The following is a 16,215-nucleotide window of genomic DNA, read 5'->3' on the forward strand; positions in this document are numbered from 1 at the left end:
TGAAACAGACCTAAATAATCCATGACATCCAATAATGCTTGCAGCTGCCCTACCAGAATTCTCTTCACTACCTTCCCCAATAAAGGTAGTTGCAACTGGTTGATATTCTAGTCCAAGGGGTTCAGGCCTGGTTTCCTCAGGAGAGGTTACACCACAGCCTCTTTCAAGGGATAGACCCCACCCCCTTACGGACTTTAGTGCCAACCACACTCTGGCCCCAAACAGTCAAACCCCCTCTGCTAGCTTTAATAAGCCAGGAGGGACAGGGATCAAGAGGACACGTGGTCAGGCATATAGCCAGCACCTTGACTACATCAGCAGACTGCATCAGCTGAAACTGATCTCACAACACATCACTGACTATGGCATTGGGTATTTCATCTAGAACTGCAATAACCGCAGAATTAAGGTCACTCTGAAGTCAAGTGACTTTATCCTCAAAATATATAGCCAGTTGGTCACAGTAGATCCTCTAATGCTCCAGAGGTCCTTCCCCCTCTGTGGAAGTCAGTAACCTCCAGAATGTTTGAAATAATTCCACTGGCCAGTGACTAGAGAATGCAATGCAAGCTGTGAATGCGCCTTCTTTGCAACTTGCATGCGCTGCCACACGGTTGGCACAGTTACTGCACTAACCAGTGTTCAGTCAGCTTCAGAATGAGACTTGTGTCACTTGCACTCTAGTCTTCATTCTGCTTGCTTCATAGCCCGAAGCTCTCTAGAATACCAAGGAGCTGCCCTAGCTCCACAACACCATAGAGGATGCTCAGAAGCGATCATGTCAACCACGCATTTCACCTTGCTACTCCATAGTGAAACCAGGGCATTAACAGGATTGTCCAGACTGTTTAGGAATTCCTCAAGAATTCAGGAGCTCCTCAAGTTCCATTAGTCTCTGAGAGTGGGCCATCCAAACAGGCCTACTATACTACTAATTACTACTAATGTTCCAACCATGAGAAGGGACTGAATTGCATCCCCCCCCCCAAAAAAAGTTTGATCTGCCCCTCATATCACTTGGGCTAAAGACAACATCAAGAGTGTGCCCTGCCTGATGTGTTGGACCAACGACCATTTAAAACAGTCCCATGGTGGCTCTGCCACTGGGCTACAGGGCAGTTGATAGACCAGCTACATTCCCAGTTAGCCACTCAACTCCAGCTATACTTTCGCCTGCCCATCACCACTGAAACTGGGGGAACATATTCACAACTCCTTCCTACCTGCCCATCCAGACACATCCTGGCACCATCATCCAATGTCACACTATACAGCTGGGCATTTAAGGCCACAGATAAACAAAGGTCCAGTAGTGGGCACATCCCACACTTTCAGATGGAAGGTAGTAACTTCATAACAACTCTCCTTATGCTGTCTCTCACTCAGAGGGAACCCACCAAACCAAGTTTCTTAACATATCCTTGACCATCCAACCTCTGAGGTAGTCAATTCCACTGTCAAATAGCTCTTACCACCAGAAAGTTCTTTCTCGTGTTTAGACAGAATCTCTCTTCCTGTAATTTGAATCCACTGCTTTGCGTTCTACCCCCTGGAGCAGCAGAAAACAAGTTTGTTCCATCTTCCATGCAACAGCCCTTGAGATATTTGAAGATGGCTATCGTATCACCTCTCAGTCTTCACTTCTCCAGGCTAAACATATCCAACTCCCTCAACCATTCCTCATAAGGCTTTGGGGGTACCCTGCCACAGTTGATCCTACTGCACACATCAGATTCTGCATCTACACTCCAGCTATATCCACTCAACTAGCAGTCAAGCAGTACCACTCACTGCAATCAGCACAAACACCTGAAGGCAGAGATCTAACAGGATGAAAACTGCATAGTCATCCTGTAGATTTGCTCTCCTGTTGATGAAGCAGCCACCTATATAAAGATGCTTGCCAATCCCACCTATCCCCCCCCACAACATCTCCATTCCTTCCCCATTAACCCCTTATGCCAAGAGTGGGCAAGTGTTTTGGGTCCCACCCCACATGCTAGCTTTGACAAGTAGGGAGAGCAACCCACCTGCCACGCACATGACATTTTAATGGTATCAACATGATTGTTCCACCCTCCTGTTGAAATCTCTTGTGGGGTTTCCAAGCACTTGCTGCTGCTGAAGGAAGCCACAGACAAGCCTGCATTTTAAAATGCAGCCAGTGGACCAGGGCTGCTGCAGCCTGTTCCAACTGTCTCTCCGCAGTTCACTTCCCTTCATCATACTATAATTCACAGTGCCACCTATCTATGCTCAATCAAACTTCAGGGTGATGGCATTCTTGCATATTTATGACATGTAAGCTATATTAAACTGTATTTATTATTTTCTCAATAAAACTGCTTTTTGAATAAAAACCTGTAAATGGCATTATAGACAGCAGGAAATTCTGATTTATTTCTGCCTTAAATGCTTGTTTCCTTACCTTCTTAGTCGCCTTTCTCCAATCTGTTATCCTCCCAAAGCTTCAGACTACAACTTCTTTCATTCTTGACTGTTGGTCATGCTGACGGGGGCTGATGGGAGTGAATTCAAAAGACTGGAGGGCACACCAGGCTGAGGAAAGCTGTTCAATGACGTTAAACCCAGACTTACAGCAGAAGTCTAACCATGTCTACTCAGAAATAAGTCCAACTGACTTCAATGAAGCTTACACTCAGGTAAGTTGGGTTAAGACTGTAGCCTTACTTTCTTTTGCAAGTGGCCCATGCTTTGTATTCTGAACGAAAGCCTATGCTGAAGTTTCATATAAGTTAATTTTATTTTTCAAGAACTTCCAGCCAGAAGCTAGTGGGTTCCTCTCCCTCTCTGTTTTCCTAGGCACAGAGAGAAACTGCCACTCACACCAACAATTCAGCTTTGTACTGGTAGCATTGCAGTCTAGGCTGCATTCATCCAAGACAGCTGGGAAAGTGTTTAGCAACCCTTTTGCCCCCTCTACAGATGCCTTGAGATTGCTGACTGAACAGTGAGAAATCTGGAACTATTAACTTTACAGAGTTGCATTTTCTCACCTCATTTGCCAGTCATATCAACACTTTCCTGTCTGGCACCCAAATACATTTTCAGTGTGCAAAACTAAAACACCTGCGGGTGAACAGATGGCCCTGCAACACTAAGACTATCAGACACTATGCCCATGAGAGAGTAAGAGTCATATCATTGTACACCAACAAACGATGGCACCAAGGCCAACAAGGGAGTGCTAAGTCATAACAAAATCTACCACACCATCCCTTCTGCCAAGGACAAAGTCTCCTGAAGAGATCAGAACCGGAGGCTTCAGAGCAAGTTCCAAGGGCATTATGGCAGGTTCCCTTATCCTTGGGGAAGGTTCCAGTTTAACAACAACATGGGTAATAAAATAAGATGAAAACACTTATTAAAATTCCTGCCTCTTAAAATCTTAAATCTAACCACTGGAAGTCAACCCCCAAAAGGGTATTTCCCAATGCTTCTCAAAAGTGCTGAAGCTTGATCAATCTCAAAATAACAGAATTTCCAAATTAATGTTGCAGCCACCAAGCACACCGTGCTTCCAAACAATCAAGAGGGCCTTCTTGGCTGATCTAAGATGTATCTTTATATTTTAAGATTACAGAAAATGTGAGGAGTCGTATATGTCTACTTATTTCAGAGTGAAGAAAGGAGAGAATCTTGAAAAGGTTAACTTCAGGCAGGGGTGCCTCCAACGATAATTTGTCAGACTTTAAGAATACAATGGTGCCTCAGGTTAAGAACTTAATTTGTTCTGGAGGTCTGTTCTTAACCTGAAACTGTTCTTAACCTGAAGCACCACTTTAGCTAATGGGGCCTCCTACTGCCACTGTGCCGCCAGAGCACGATTTCTGTTCTCATCCTGAAGCAAAGTTCTTAACCCGAGGTACTATTTCTGGGTTAGCGGAGTCTGTAACCTGAAGCGTATGTAACCTGAGGTACCACTGTGGTGGCCATTTTTCACAAGCATGAATTTAGAACTAATCCAGAATAACAAAACAAGTGAGGATTAGAATCTAGACCACACTTTACAGAGCAGTTGCTAGAAACCCCATCAGTAAAGAGGAAAAACAAGACAAGGTCATAGGAACGTATTTTTTTCACAAGGAAGTTCAAAGCTCTGTGTAGAAACTTCTCTATGAGTCATTCATGAAGAAGGAACAAAGGCTTTCTATAGAAATCTAGAGATTTTTCCTGTGGAAATTTTAGCATGCTTACATCTAGGGGAAATTTTTGATGGTGAATACTTTAAATATATCTATATATATAAAATAAAGAAATGCATATTCAAGCCAACAATTCAAAAATTGCTCTTCTGGTAATAAGGGGTTTGGGGAGTTCCTTTTCCTTCATGCAACAAAGTGGGTTTGATGAAAAACCCCTCGTCTGGAGCATTTAATTGCAGTATTACAAAAGACAGGTCCAAACCTCCTCCAATCAGAGCGGACTATAAATCTTGTCTCTTCAGAAGTAAGATTACTTTAGATAACACTGTGAGGATTAAAAACTGAGCAAACAACAGGAGACAATTCTGTTAATGATTTTCACAGGGATTAGTAAGGCATAATAGCTCTCCACATTTCTCAGGGCAGCGTATTTTTTCTCCCCTCCACCTCTCAAAAAAGGACATCAATCACTGTTACTGGTTTTTGAGTCCAAAACAAGAGAAATGTTGGAATTGATGGATTGTCAAAAGGTATTAAGAAAGAGTTGCCAAGAAAAGCGACTTCACCTGTCATAAAAGTGAACACAGAATGAAGTGGCAGCAAAAATGGCAGGATCTCACTAGCCTGTACTTGTCTTCAGAAAGCTGAGATTTTTCAACTATATATATATATATATATATATATATATATATATATATGGGTAAAACATTTACACATCAAATAAAAAATGATGTAATACTATGCTGGGAGGATGGGGCAGTAGAGAAAAAAACAAAAGGCTTTGCTCCTACTAATGTTCAACATCAGTTTTAGTATGACATTTATCACCACTTGGGACTCTCATTTGCTCACCAACCCTGCCAAAGCCCACACTGTCTTGACAACTCCCATCACCCCAACACCCTTACAGCTCCTTCACCCCAACACCCCCATATACCCATCACAACCCACCCGGTTTCCAATCTCTATCTCACAGTTTGTCCAAAACTCGTGCCTCCTTCAACATTTCACTCTAGTCTCAAGATCCGCTGTCACCGTCAATCACAGAGAAGAGGGGCATGAAGAGAAGAGAGCTTTCCCCTCTTTCAGCACGCACCACTTTCACTGGCAGAAGAAAGCATGCATTTATAAATGGACACTTCTTTCTGGTGGCAGTGAACTAAGGAGAGAATGTTTTCAACCTGTAGCAGTAGTGGCGACAATGACGGGGAGCACCCCTTCAGCTTGTCTCCCCTCATTGTCCACGCATGAAACCAAGCTAGGAGGCAGCGGGTGGCTGCAACAACAACAGGAGGGACATGGGAATGCCCACCTGGGCCACCCACCTACCCACTTGCTTGTTCTGCTGGCCTGTTTACTCATGCTACTGACCTGCCTGCTTTGGTCATTCACTCTGCCCGCTGTTGTTGTGTTGCAATTTATGTGGTTGCCAACTGGCAGTCACACAAATTGCAGTGTGAAAAACTTTCTCGTATATAGGAAGATATAAAATGCCCCTACTCGGAAGCATCTGTTAAAAATAGGTTTGGTTACTCCTGAAAGCTAGTATCTTATTTCCTATTTTAAAGCAACACAAAAGGCCCGTGAGAAAGTTTTCCTGCCAGGGTGTAACCCTATCTGTACATCTGAAGAGCAGCATCTCTTCCCAGTCAGCTCTCTTGCCAGCATCAAGGCCACATATGGAAAACAGACTGAAGCTTTTTTGTCAATAAATACAAATAAGACCATGGTCATATACTCAACTCAGAAATGTAATGAATGTGGGAACAGACTTTGATATAGTTATACTAAGAGTGAAGACAGCAAGAAGACCCGTGGGGTTCCTTCCAACTCTATAAGTCTAAGATTAATTGGTTATGGTTTATATCCTTCTATTTCCCCAAGAAATGCAGATCAGAATACCAGATGTTTTGGTGGTGGTGTTTTAAGTAAGAAATTATTTATAAGGGCCTTGAGAAGTCATTTCAAGAGCAGCAAAGGCTTTTCCAGAGAGGGCAGTTCTGAACTTTGACAAATGGATGCTTTTCTCTTTGGTAGACTTTTAGCATACCTCAGTTATATGGTCTTTGCCCAGCCAAATTCACCACAGATGCTGACCATTTGATTGGGCATCTGTTCCTGCACTCTGCATGCTTCTTGAAGACTGTACACCACCAGGGCAGTGTTTCTGAAATGAAAATGTTGATCCTCTCAGAGGATGGGAAAGGACTGCGAAACTCCAAAGAAAAGGGCTTTATCTTGCAGATTGTTTTGTTTCAGATACAGTACAAACAAAATTCCAGCTGTGAAAAGAAAGGATAGGACTTTCTCTAGTATGTGGCAACTAAAGAGAAACTGAATGGGTGAGTCTTACTCCAATGCCTTAATAGAGTTGATGGGTGGGTACTAAAAATTTTAGTCAACAGAAGGGATGAACATGTCACAGTCGTCTTTGAAAGATGGGCCATGTACATGCACAGATTATATATGGGTTGGCACAGAGAGACACTTAAAAGAATAGCAGCTGCAAGTAACTGCATCACTATTGTAAATTTATATGCCATGTCCTTCTCCAAGGAATGGTGGCTTTAAAAAAATAATAATAGTGAAATCAGAGTAGATCTATTGAAATTAATGGACCCAATTCAGTCATGTTTCAGTGGATCTACTCTGAGGAAAACTCAGTTGAATAACACCCATTGCTTAAAATAATAAAATGTAGTGTAAACCTCCAAAGCCTCAAAGATAATCAGTTTTCAATTGTGCCCAGCATCTGTATACTACTGAATATTTGGATGGCTTTGCTGTATGCACTATAGAGCAGTTTTGACAACAATGGCAATATCTCTAAGTATCATAATTGATGTTTCATCAGCATTTTCACCTTAATAGCTCTACTTGACTTGTGAAATTGCTCTGTGGGAACAACAATTTCCTGCTGAGTCTGTTTGGAATGTTACGCTGCTTTTCAATTTTAGATTTTAATGCTCAGTCTCTAAAAGAAGAAAGACAGTACACTGCCAACACCTAAAATCCTACAACATCTTCCACATTAAAATGACCATATTATGAGTCACTGCTGGCAGAGTTCAGCTACTTAGAAAGAGAAATGCCAGTGCTTTACTTTAATAGCATATTATTACCAGGTGCTCAAATATAATCTGCTTCAGGAAGAAACTGTTATACTAATGTTGCATGCTCACCAAAAAGTTCAGAAAATCACACTGCAGGGTTTCATTTCATTCGGGTGAGATGGAACACAGCTGATCTGTGTCTCTGAACAAAGGCAGAGCCTATTGAAAGCAGACTCAGCAGAAACCCGATGCTGATATACTGAGCTTAATTAACACAGTTGCTTTGAAAGATTCAGGGCAGTGGCATGTTGAACTACCTTCCATGAGAATTTTCATAACAAAACTCACACCACTTATTCATGATCCTGCAGCTCAAACAAACAGAACTGAGAATAGATCAGAGAACACTCACACGTCTCCAGCCTAGATCTCTGTAAGCCCTAACACAGCGTCTCCTTTTCCAAATGCTAAGAAAACATAAATTAAGGTCTTACTGACTCCAAGCAATACATTGTCCCTACATTACAGAACCCTAAACATCCTCTTGCCTGCACACTGGCCGCAGTATATTAAAACCATGAAAAACAGCAACTCACCCGCCAGGAGAATTCAGCAGAATGCCTGCAGCATCTGAAAGGAGCATGTGACTTTTGTGTACTTCTCTATCGCTCCGCCTCTGCCTCTGCCACCTGCTCAGAGTGTTTATGGAATTGCTGGCCAAGAAAATAGCACAGCTACTGCTTCATGACTGCACTCAAATTCCTTGCCCTTTCTCAGTACAGTTTTAGAAGAGGGTTGTACATGAAGCACTAATTAAGCCAGGGGAAGCAGGGAGTCCCCAGAAAATTCACTGGTGGTGTTACAAGCCAGTAATTCAGACCCATGTCATGATCAGGGTGCAGGAGGCTTCTTTTGAATTGAGGCAGTGGCCACCCACAGTGACCCAGAGCATATAAGCCAGTTTTGCTCCCCACCCCCACCCCAACATACACACTTTTTCATTCATGCTTACAAAGTTCCTGAAAAGAGCTTTTGAAATAAAAATCAGAAAAGTAAAACAGGCGGAAGCTGTTCTTTTGCCATGGAAATGACACAGTCACTACACCACTCCCTGCTATTATGCCAAATGTAGGTAATACAGAGAAGATAAGCAGGCAGGTTTCAGAGTGAGCTCTCCCTCTTTGAACAGGGTTTAGAACTCCATGACTACCAACTAGAAATGAGAAGGGAATGTAGTTTTCTGAACCAGACCAATGACCACAAACACAAGCCAGAATTATTATCCATCCCATACCTACTCTTCACTGAAAAGCCTCCTGATGTTTATTGTCAAAGATACCTTAATTACAAGGCTCTGAGTATCTAATGCTTTCAAGATCTTCACACACACACACACACACACACACACAGAGAGAGAGAGAGAGAGAGAGAGAGAGAATTTTAATGTCACCTCATTAGAGAATCAAAAATCTTTAACCAACTGACTAATCTAGGGCAGAGGTGGTCAAAGTGTAGGACTCCAAATGCTCGGACTACAACTTGTATCAGCCCCAAGCATTGGACATACTGGCTGAATCTGATGGGAACTGTAGTGCAAAACATCTGTAAGGCCACTGGTTAGCCACCCTAATCAAGATGGGGTTTTTTATTTTTAAAAAAGACAACAGGGAAAATTACCACTAAAATCTCTCTAATTTCACAATATCATTAAATAATCTTGTATCAAACATACTGCCAGCAAGTCATTTTAACCACTCTCTCTTACGTCTCTCTTTCCATGCCAGAAAAATAATAATTCTACCCTCAGCAGGAATGAGAAGAGTTATACCATTGTAACTCATGATATTTCTAGAACACATGAACACACACACTACTGTAACTCATATTTTACACACACACATTCCCCAATCTTGCCTTTTCTCATGGAGATGGATAGAGCAGGTGCTAACCTGCATGCCATTCCTAAAGTTCTTCAAAATCACATTGACTCATCAGACTGAGGCAGATAAAGGATTCAAGACGTAGCTGAACTGGCACACACTGACCATCCTGCACCCAGCTTTTGCAGAAGCTAGTGGATCCAAATGTTCAAGCCAACTCCTTTTTCCTGGCCAAAATTGGTAAGTCTGCCCAGCAATAATTATATGGATCTTCCTAACCATATTCCTGTTGGAATTCTGCTACCCGGTCATCGGTATGTGCCTATCTGATCAGGCACCGGCTGAATTCCTTAGACCTCCCTCCGGCGTCTCCCGGCAGGATAAACAACACGAGGTCCGTTCCGGCGATTTTCCTCAGGCTGTGAGGAAAACACACCAACTGCTTCTCCTTCTCTCCTCCTCCCTGCATATCCCCAGGGAGGGGAATCAGACACAGACAGTAACGTATCTACATGTCCTTTTATTTGTGTCTTTTAGCAGTCATCCAGTAAACATGTCTGCTCTCTTCAACATACAGAGAGAAACTCCACCCATGTACTTCCTGTACAGGTCATATGACAAACCCACTGAGCTAACATCCGGTGCTCAGTACAGAATGGACTGCCCCTTTGTTCCCATGGCAACAGTCACAAACATCCTGTTTGGCTTTCCAGCCACAAGCAGCAGACGGTGCTGCCTTTGCTTGCTGCAGCTTTGGTGCTTTAGAATAACATCCTCCCCCTAAAGTATCAATGCGTGCTGCGAGCAAAGCGTCATCCAGAGAAGAAAACAAACAGTTGTTATACTTATAACATTCCCCTGTTGTTTCAGTTCCACCCTTGGAACTACCCGCCACTGGTTTTACCAATGTACCTCTCTGGTTGTGTGACTCCCAAGGAATGAGTGCTTCTGCATTACCTTGGTTAACAATTCTCTGTTGTGCCTTTGTCTCTGACTCAGACACAGCTTCAATCTGACCTTGGTCATTTACAACAGCAACAGCTAAGTAAGCAAACTCTTGTGAATACCTCTTGGGTGGTACACCCTTCGTTGCTCTCTCAGACCTACGTAAGAGGTGCTGCTCTTCCTTGCTTTCTGGTTCAGCCTTTGGACTCTCTGGAGAACCAGTACTAAGCTTAATCAGTGGTTCATCCTCCTCTTCTGAGGATCTAGTCATTATGTGAGATTTCCTCTCAATGACCGTGACAACTGAGCTGTCTGAGCTATCGCTGTCATCATCAGTGCTGCTGAACTCAATAAAATCAACATCATCATCATCATCATCTTCACCTGTGGGAAATGTGTGAACAACTACTCTCTCCTGTTCAGGAGCACTCTCTAGAAATTTTGTGAGAATCACCTTTCCAGATTCAGACAAAATTACTCTGTAGAGACCCTTTTCATAACCCACAAAAATGCCTCTGGCATTCTTTACTCCACCTGGAGCTTCTGTTCTCACATGAGACCCAAAAACCTTGAAATGGGCAACAGAAGGTTTTCTGTGGAACAGTTTCTCAAAAGGAGAACATCCCAACTCTTTTGAAAACTTTCTCAACCAGGTGTAACAAAATGACATTAGCGACTCAGCCCAGTACTCATGTGGCAGATGTGAACTAAGCAATTGCGCATGCATTCCCTTTTGCAATTCTTTGTTCACCCTCACACAAACACATCTATTCCAAGCTTCTTCGGAAGCTGCAAGTTTGTGTCTTATCCCTTTCTTCTTCAGGAACCTCTGGAACTCCTGTAAAAGAAAAATTGGCTTCTCATCTGTGCAAAGACAATCTATGTCAGCATCATGCATATTTTTAACCTTGTCACAAAACTCTTTAAACCTTTCTAAGGCTTCTTTCGGTCTCTCCAAAAGATAAATCCAGACAAAACCTGTAAAAGAATCAACACATATTAGGTAATACTTTGCATTGCCTCTAGATGGTTCAAAAGGACCAATCACATCAGCATACACCCGCTGAAATGCTCTTTTGACCCTCGAGGTGACCTTCTTGGCGTTCTCCTCAGCTACACCTGCAAAAGATATCATTTTAGAATCACAAGAATTACATTTCATGTAATCACTTTGATCAAAAGTCAACAAATACAGTCCATCTTTCTCTTTGGCAGAAAGATACAGCTCTCCATCTTTGTAGATCTCGCAGTTCTGATCATCATAGGACAGTTTTAGTCCCTTCTTGGCAATCTGCGAAGCGCTGAGCAGATTGTACTTTAATTCTGGAACCAAATAAACATTGTTTATAGTCAAGTTCAGACTTTTAAGATACACAGTCCCAATTCCGGTCGCTTCCAGCTCTTGACCGTTGGCTTGTTGTACAGCGAAGCTTTGCTTCTTAAACGTAGAAAATAGTCCTCTGTGTCGACACATATGAACTGTGGCTCCAGTATCCAAAACAAAGAAATTTCCCGCTTCTGGTGTGGCTTTTAGCGACATCAAAGCCTTTGCAGTCTTTGCCTTTGGCTTGGTGTGACCTTTGTCTGACGCGTCAGACTTTGTGGAGCTTCCCTTGGCTCCTTTATTCTTACGTGGCTTCTTGCAGTTCCGCTGAATATGCCCAGTCTGGTCACAATTGTAACATCGGACAACGTTCATGGCTACAGCATCTCCTCCAGTAGCTTGAGCTGTGGGGGTGTCAGAACTCCGTTCTTCCCTCCCTCTGTCTTTCACGTCCAGGGCTGCAAGCCTGTCATGTTCACAAAGAACCACGGCAAAGACCCTCTCCGACGTGAGATCAGCTGCTGGGAGGGACCCCAGCTGACTGGCAACCGTTTTGTAAGTTCGATTCAGGCTGTTGATCACCATAAAGCAAAACACTTCCTCCTGCAGACGGAAATTGCGTTCCACCATCTGTTGACGCAGAAATTTCATTTCCGTCAGGTGCGCTTGAACATCTCCATCAGGCGCTAGCCTCAGGTTGGTCAGCTTCTCAAAATACAGCAACGCTGAAGAACCTGCATCTCTCTGATGTGTCCTTCTCAGCGTGTCCCAAACATCTCTCGCGTGCAGTAAATCTTGTATGTGTATCAATTGAGAATCTGACACACACAGAATTATAGCAGTTCTGGCCTTCACATCCTTTGACTCCCAAGCACGCGTTGGCGCTGCAGGAATGGGGTTCTCAATCACGTCAAACAGTCTCTGATTCTGCAGCAGGGCCTTCATCTTAATAGACCAAGATGCATGATTGTCACTGGTCAAAAGGGGCGGAGAAGGCAGGGCTCCCCCCTTCTTGGCATCCATTGTGAGTCCTTGCATTGACTCTCAAAACACAAGCCTCTAAAATCCCATAGCTGGCTTGTTTACACTCTGTGCACCTGGCAGCTCTCAACGCTGGCTGCGTTGGAAATTTCCAAGAGCTCCTCAGCCTTTGTAGTCATAACATTCTATTGTTGCTTTCACTTCTCCTCTCTGAGGATTAGCCTTCACTGAAAGGCGTCGCTTAGCAACAGTACATTCCAATCCCTTGGAGAAGAAACCACAGGAATGTTTGGTATGCGGTTTCACTTTTAACCGGAGCTGTTTCCCATACGCTGCTCCCTCGAAGCAGAAAATAACTCAATCTGCATCCACTCTTCTAAGCCCGAAAATCACATACCTGGGCTCCGTGGCTTTTGCTTCCAGCTTGCTCTGGTCAGCTTCTGGCTGCAGAGAATCAGCTTTCTCAGCTCAGGCATCCATGGAAGCCACTTCTTGATGCAGAGGGCGATGAAAACAGGAACCATCAGCTCTGCTACCAATGTTGGAATTCTGCTACCCGGTCATCGGTATGTGCCTATCTGATCAGGCACCGGCTGAATTCCTTAGACCTCCCTCTAGCGTCTCCCGGCAGGATAAACAACACGAGGTCCGTTCCGGCGATTTTCCTCAGGCTGTGAGGAAAACACACCAACTGCTTCTCCTTCTCTCCTCCTCCCTGCATATCCCCAGGGAGGGGAATCAGACACAGACAGTAACGTATCTACATGTCCTTTTATTTGTGTCTTTTAGCAGTCATCCAGTAAACATGTCTGCTCTCTTCAACATACAGAGAGAAACTCCACCCATGTACTTCCTGTACAGGTCATATGACAAACCCACTGAGCTAACATCCGGTGCTCAGTACAGAATGGACTGCCCCTTTGTTCCCATGGCAACAGTCACAAACATCCTGTTTGGCTTTCCAGCCACAAGCAGCAGACGGTGCTGCCTTTGCTTGCTGCAGCTTTGGTGCTTTAGAATAACAATTCCTTCACCTACAATGGTTTATTTTATTGACTGACTGCTTTTATATCCCACCTTTGTCTCCAAGGAGTTCAAGGCGGCATACATGGCTCCTCCTACCCACATCATTTTATCCACACAACAAGCTTGGGATGTAGGTTAGGCTAAGATACAGTGCGTGGCCCAAGATCACACACTGAGCTTCATGACTGAGTGGGGATTTGAACCCTGGTCTCCTAGGTCCTAGTCCAACACTCTAAGTACCACCACACCCCATTCACAATTTAAACATGAACACATAGAGCATCTGCCAGGTTGCAGGGTTAGTTTCTGGGTGTGAAGGGTGCAGATGGCTTCCCATTTGCTGCTCCATGGAAGCACATGATGTGTAGAAGAAATGCTGTCACACACTGTTTAGTGCACAGGGAAGCCATCCTCTCGCAGGCAGCACTTGCATTTGGCCTTGGGCTCTAAGTGCACTGAGTGGACTCTACATAGTGCCACCTGCATGCACAAACAATAGGCAACACAGTGCCCTCTGTCGTCTAAATTGCTTCTACTCTTGTTACTGAGTGAACTATACTACATGTGCATCTTTAAAAGAAACCTGCATTACAAGAGCCATTCACAATTAATCCTGTCTATTTGTCGCAACACAAGTATATTTTCAAAACTGGTAATTCGCCTTAAAAGTAAAAGGGTTCAATTTCTATTAAAGCATTTTGTTACTCTCCCAAACACAAAGCAATCCGAGCACACTAAATATCACTGCTTATCAACCAGTTAAGAAATTCATTCTTCTCCCCTCCTGTTGCCCACTGGTCAGGTAAATAGGAATATTTGGATTTTACTCTTCATCCCCAGCAAAAAGGCAACAGCAGGGTCACTGTTCCTACTCTGGAAGTGCTTGCAGTGGTATGGCAGGGATTTTGTATCCCCATTTCAGGCTTTTGTTTTTGCAGAAAACTTGTTCTATCATGAGGATCACTTCTTGAAGGACTCTGCCTTGTGATTACAGTGTAACAAAGGGCACTCTAAAAGTTTGGCATTTTCTTTACAAAAGCAATAAAATAAACAATCGTTTCACAATCAGTATCAAGCTACATATTCATATTTAAAAGGAAGGCGTCTGTTTATTTATTTGCTACTTGCCCTTTACTATAAAGTCCCTGGGCAGGTTACAACCATAAAAATATACAATTATAAAACAAGTAAAACAGTTATAAACATAAAGCAAGATAAGTAAAAACACTTAGAACATTTAGAAAAAGTTAAAAACAATTCCACAAATTAAAAACAGTTTCAACATAGTTCTAATACAGATGCATTCATTTTACAGCAACTATAGAAGTGAAATCTATTGTACCCTGCCCCTAGAATGTTAGGATGAAAGGCAGGTTGAATACACTTAATAAATAATAATTCTTCCTTCTTCTAAGAAAATATGACAAGTCCAATGAAGATGCAATGGTGATATGATTAAGACAATATTAAATTATAGAAATAAATCTTCTGCAATAAACAGTTTTGTTACCATCAGAAAGTTAAAGATTAAAGTAACTGTAAGAGTTCAAGATTCCATTTTGGATATACATTATATTATTTTTGCTGTTATCTGAATTATGTTCTTGTATTTTATTGTTGGACCTTATTATGAATTATCAATGGACTAATATTAATGCATATTTGCTAACATGATTTTTTTCATTAGCCTATTGTTTATATGACTATTTAAATTTTGTTATGTATTGTAATTGTTAGTGAATTATCTTACATAAACTTTTTGATGTGAGCCATTTTGAGGATGGTTCAGCATGGAAAAGTGGCATACAAATAAATAATGGTGGCGATAATAAACAGAAAGCTACTTGGGATTTCTTTTAGGTTTCAGATGCTCCACTTCATTCCAGCTAATCTCCATATACCACAAAACAATGACAATGGCCCATGCTAGTTCTTTCAGCACACCACTGGGTCAGCATAGGCGAGACAAGATCACATTGCACAAAATTCCAGGAAACATAATAGCTCCTCCATTTACTCAAACATTAATTTACAACCTTTAGCTTTACTGAACTGGCAGTGTGGGAATGCCTTAAAAATGAACAGATGAGTTTGCAGAAGAACACAAACAAAACCACTATAATTTTCTATCCTCATTTCTGAAAGGCTACACAGAGGGTGGAGTTGTGCACTATATCAAACCTGGTAAAGCTAGGGAAATACATACCGTAACTTACACCTGGTACTAAGAAACAACAGCCTTGTCTTAACCAAGGTAACTAGGCTTGTGAATCAGTCAGCTAAGCCTTGCAAAGATAGGCAGTGACAGTACTTACAAACTATATGTGAATCCTTTTCATGTAGCAGAAATGCACAGAAAGGTATTCAACTAGGTTTCCATGAAAGTAGACCCATTAAAATTAGCTGACTTTATACAGTCATGTTCATTAATTTCAATGGGTCTACTCTGAGTGAAACTTAGTTAATTACCACCCATATCATTTAATGAACAGGATTTGGAACAATTTCAGTATTTTACAAAAACACAGGAAAACATCAGTGTCTAACATGCACTCATTTAAACGCTAATAATTCTTCTTTTTCACAGAGAATAAACTACCAAACATGAGTGGTGAGCATTTAGCAGCATGCTACCCACAACTCCAACTCACACTCTAACTCCATAATACTGTAAAGCACAAATTAAAACAGAAGGTTAATATACATTCTCTCGTTTATTACTGTATTTCACAGATAACACTGAGACATAGCGTGTTCATTTATATTTGTCAGCTGTTCAAACAATAAGAAGTACTATTATTACATGCAGAATATGAAACCAACAAAATCTGAAAACAACC

General features: G+C 42.3%; 1 protein-coding gene and 1 long non-coding RNA gene across 6 annotated transcripts in view; one reads left to right on the top strand and one right to left on the bottom strand.

The window, feature by feature from the left end:
• Positions 1-8,784, bottom strand: part of PPARD (peroxisome proliferator activated receptor delta) — a 41,096-nt gene extending 32,312 nt beyond the window's left edge. Inside the window, exons 1-2 of one of the 5 annotated variants that reach the window (XM_081915568.1) lie at positions 7,816-7,868; positions 2,429-2,569 (exon numbers count right to left, since the gene is read on the bottom strand). The gene's annotated coding sequence lies outside the window, so the exon portion shown is untranslated. Of the gene's footprint in view, positions 1-2,428; positions 4,821-7,815 lie in introns of those variants that run through there. The other 4 variants (XM_081915569.1, XM_081915573.1, XM_081915571.1 and 1 more) reach the window with 4 other exon arrangements.
• LOC309372265 overlaps positions 1-16,215 on the top strand; it is a 73,358-nt gene that overhangs the window by 45,218 nt on the left and 11,925 nt on the right. The gene's annotated exons all lie outside the window — the stretch shown is intronic.

The sequence above is a fragment of the Podarcis melisellensis genome (genome assembly GCF_964234715.1).
Source record: "Podarcis melisellensis genome assembly, chromosome: 6".
Taxonomy (NCBI): Eukaryota; Metazoa; Chordata; class Lepidosauria; order Squamata; family Lacertidae; genus Podarcis; species Podarcis melisellensis.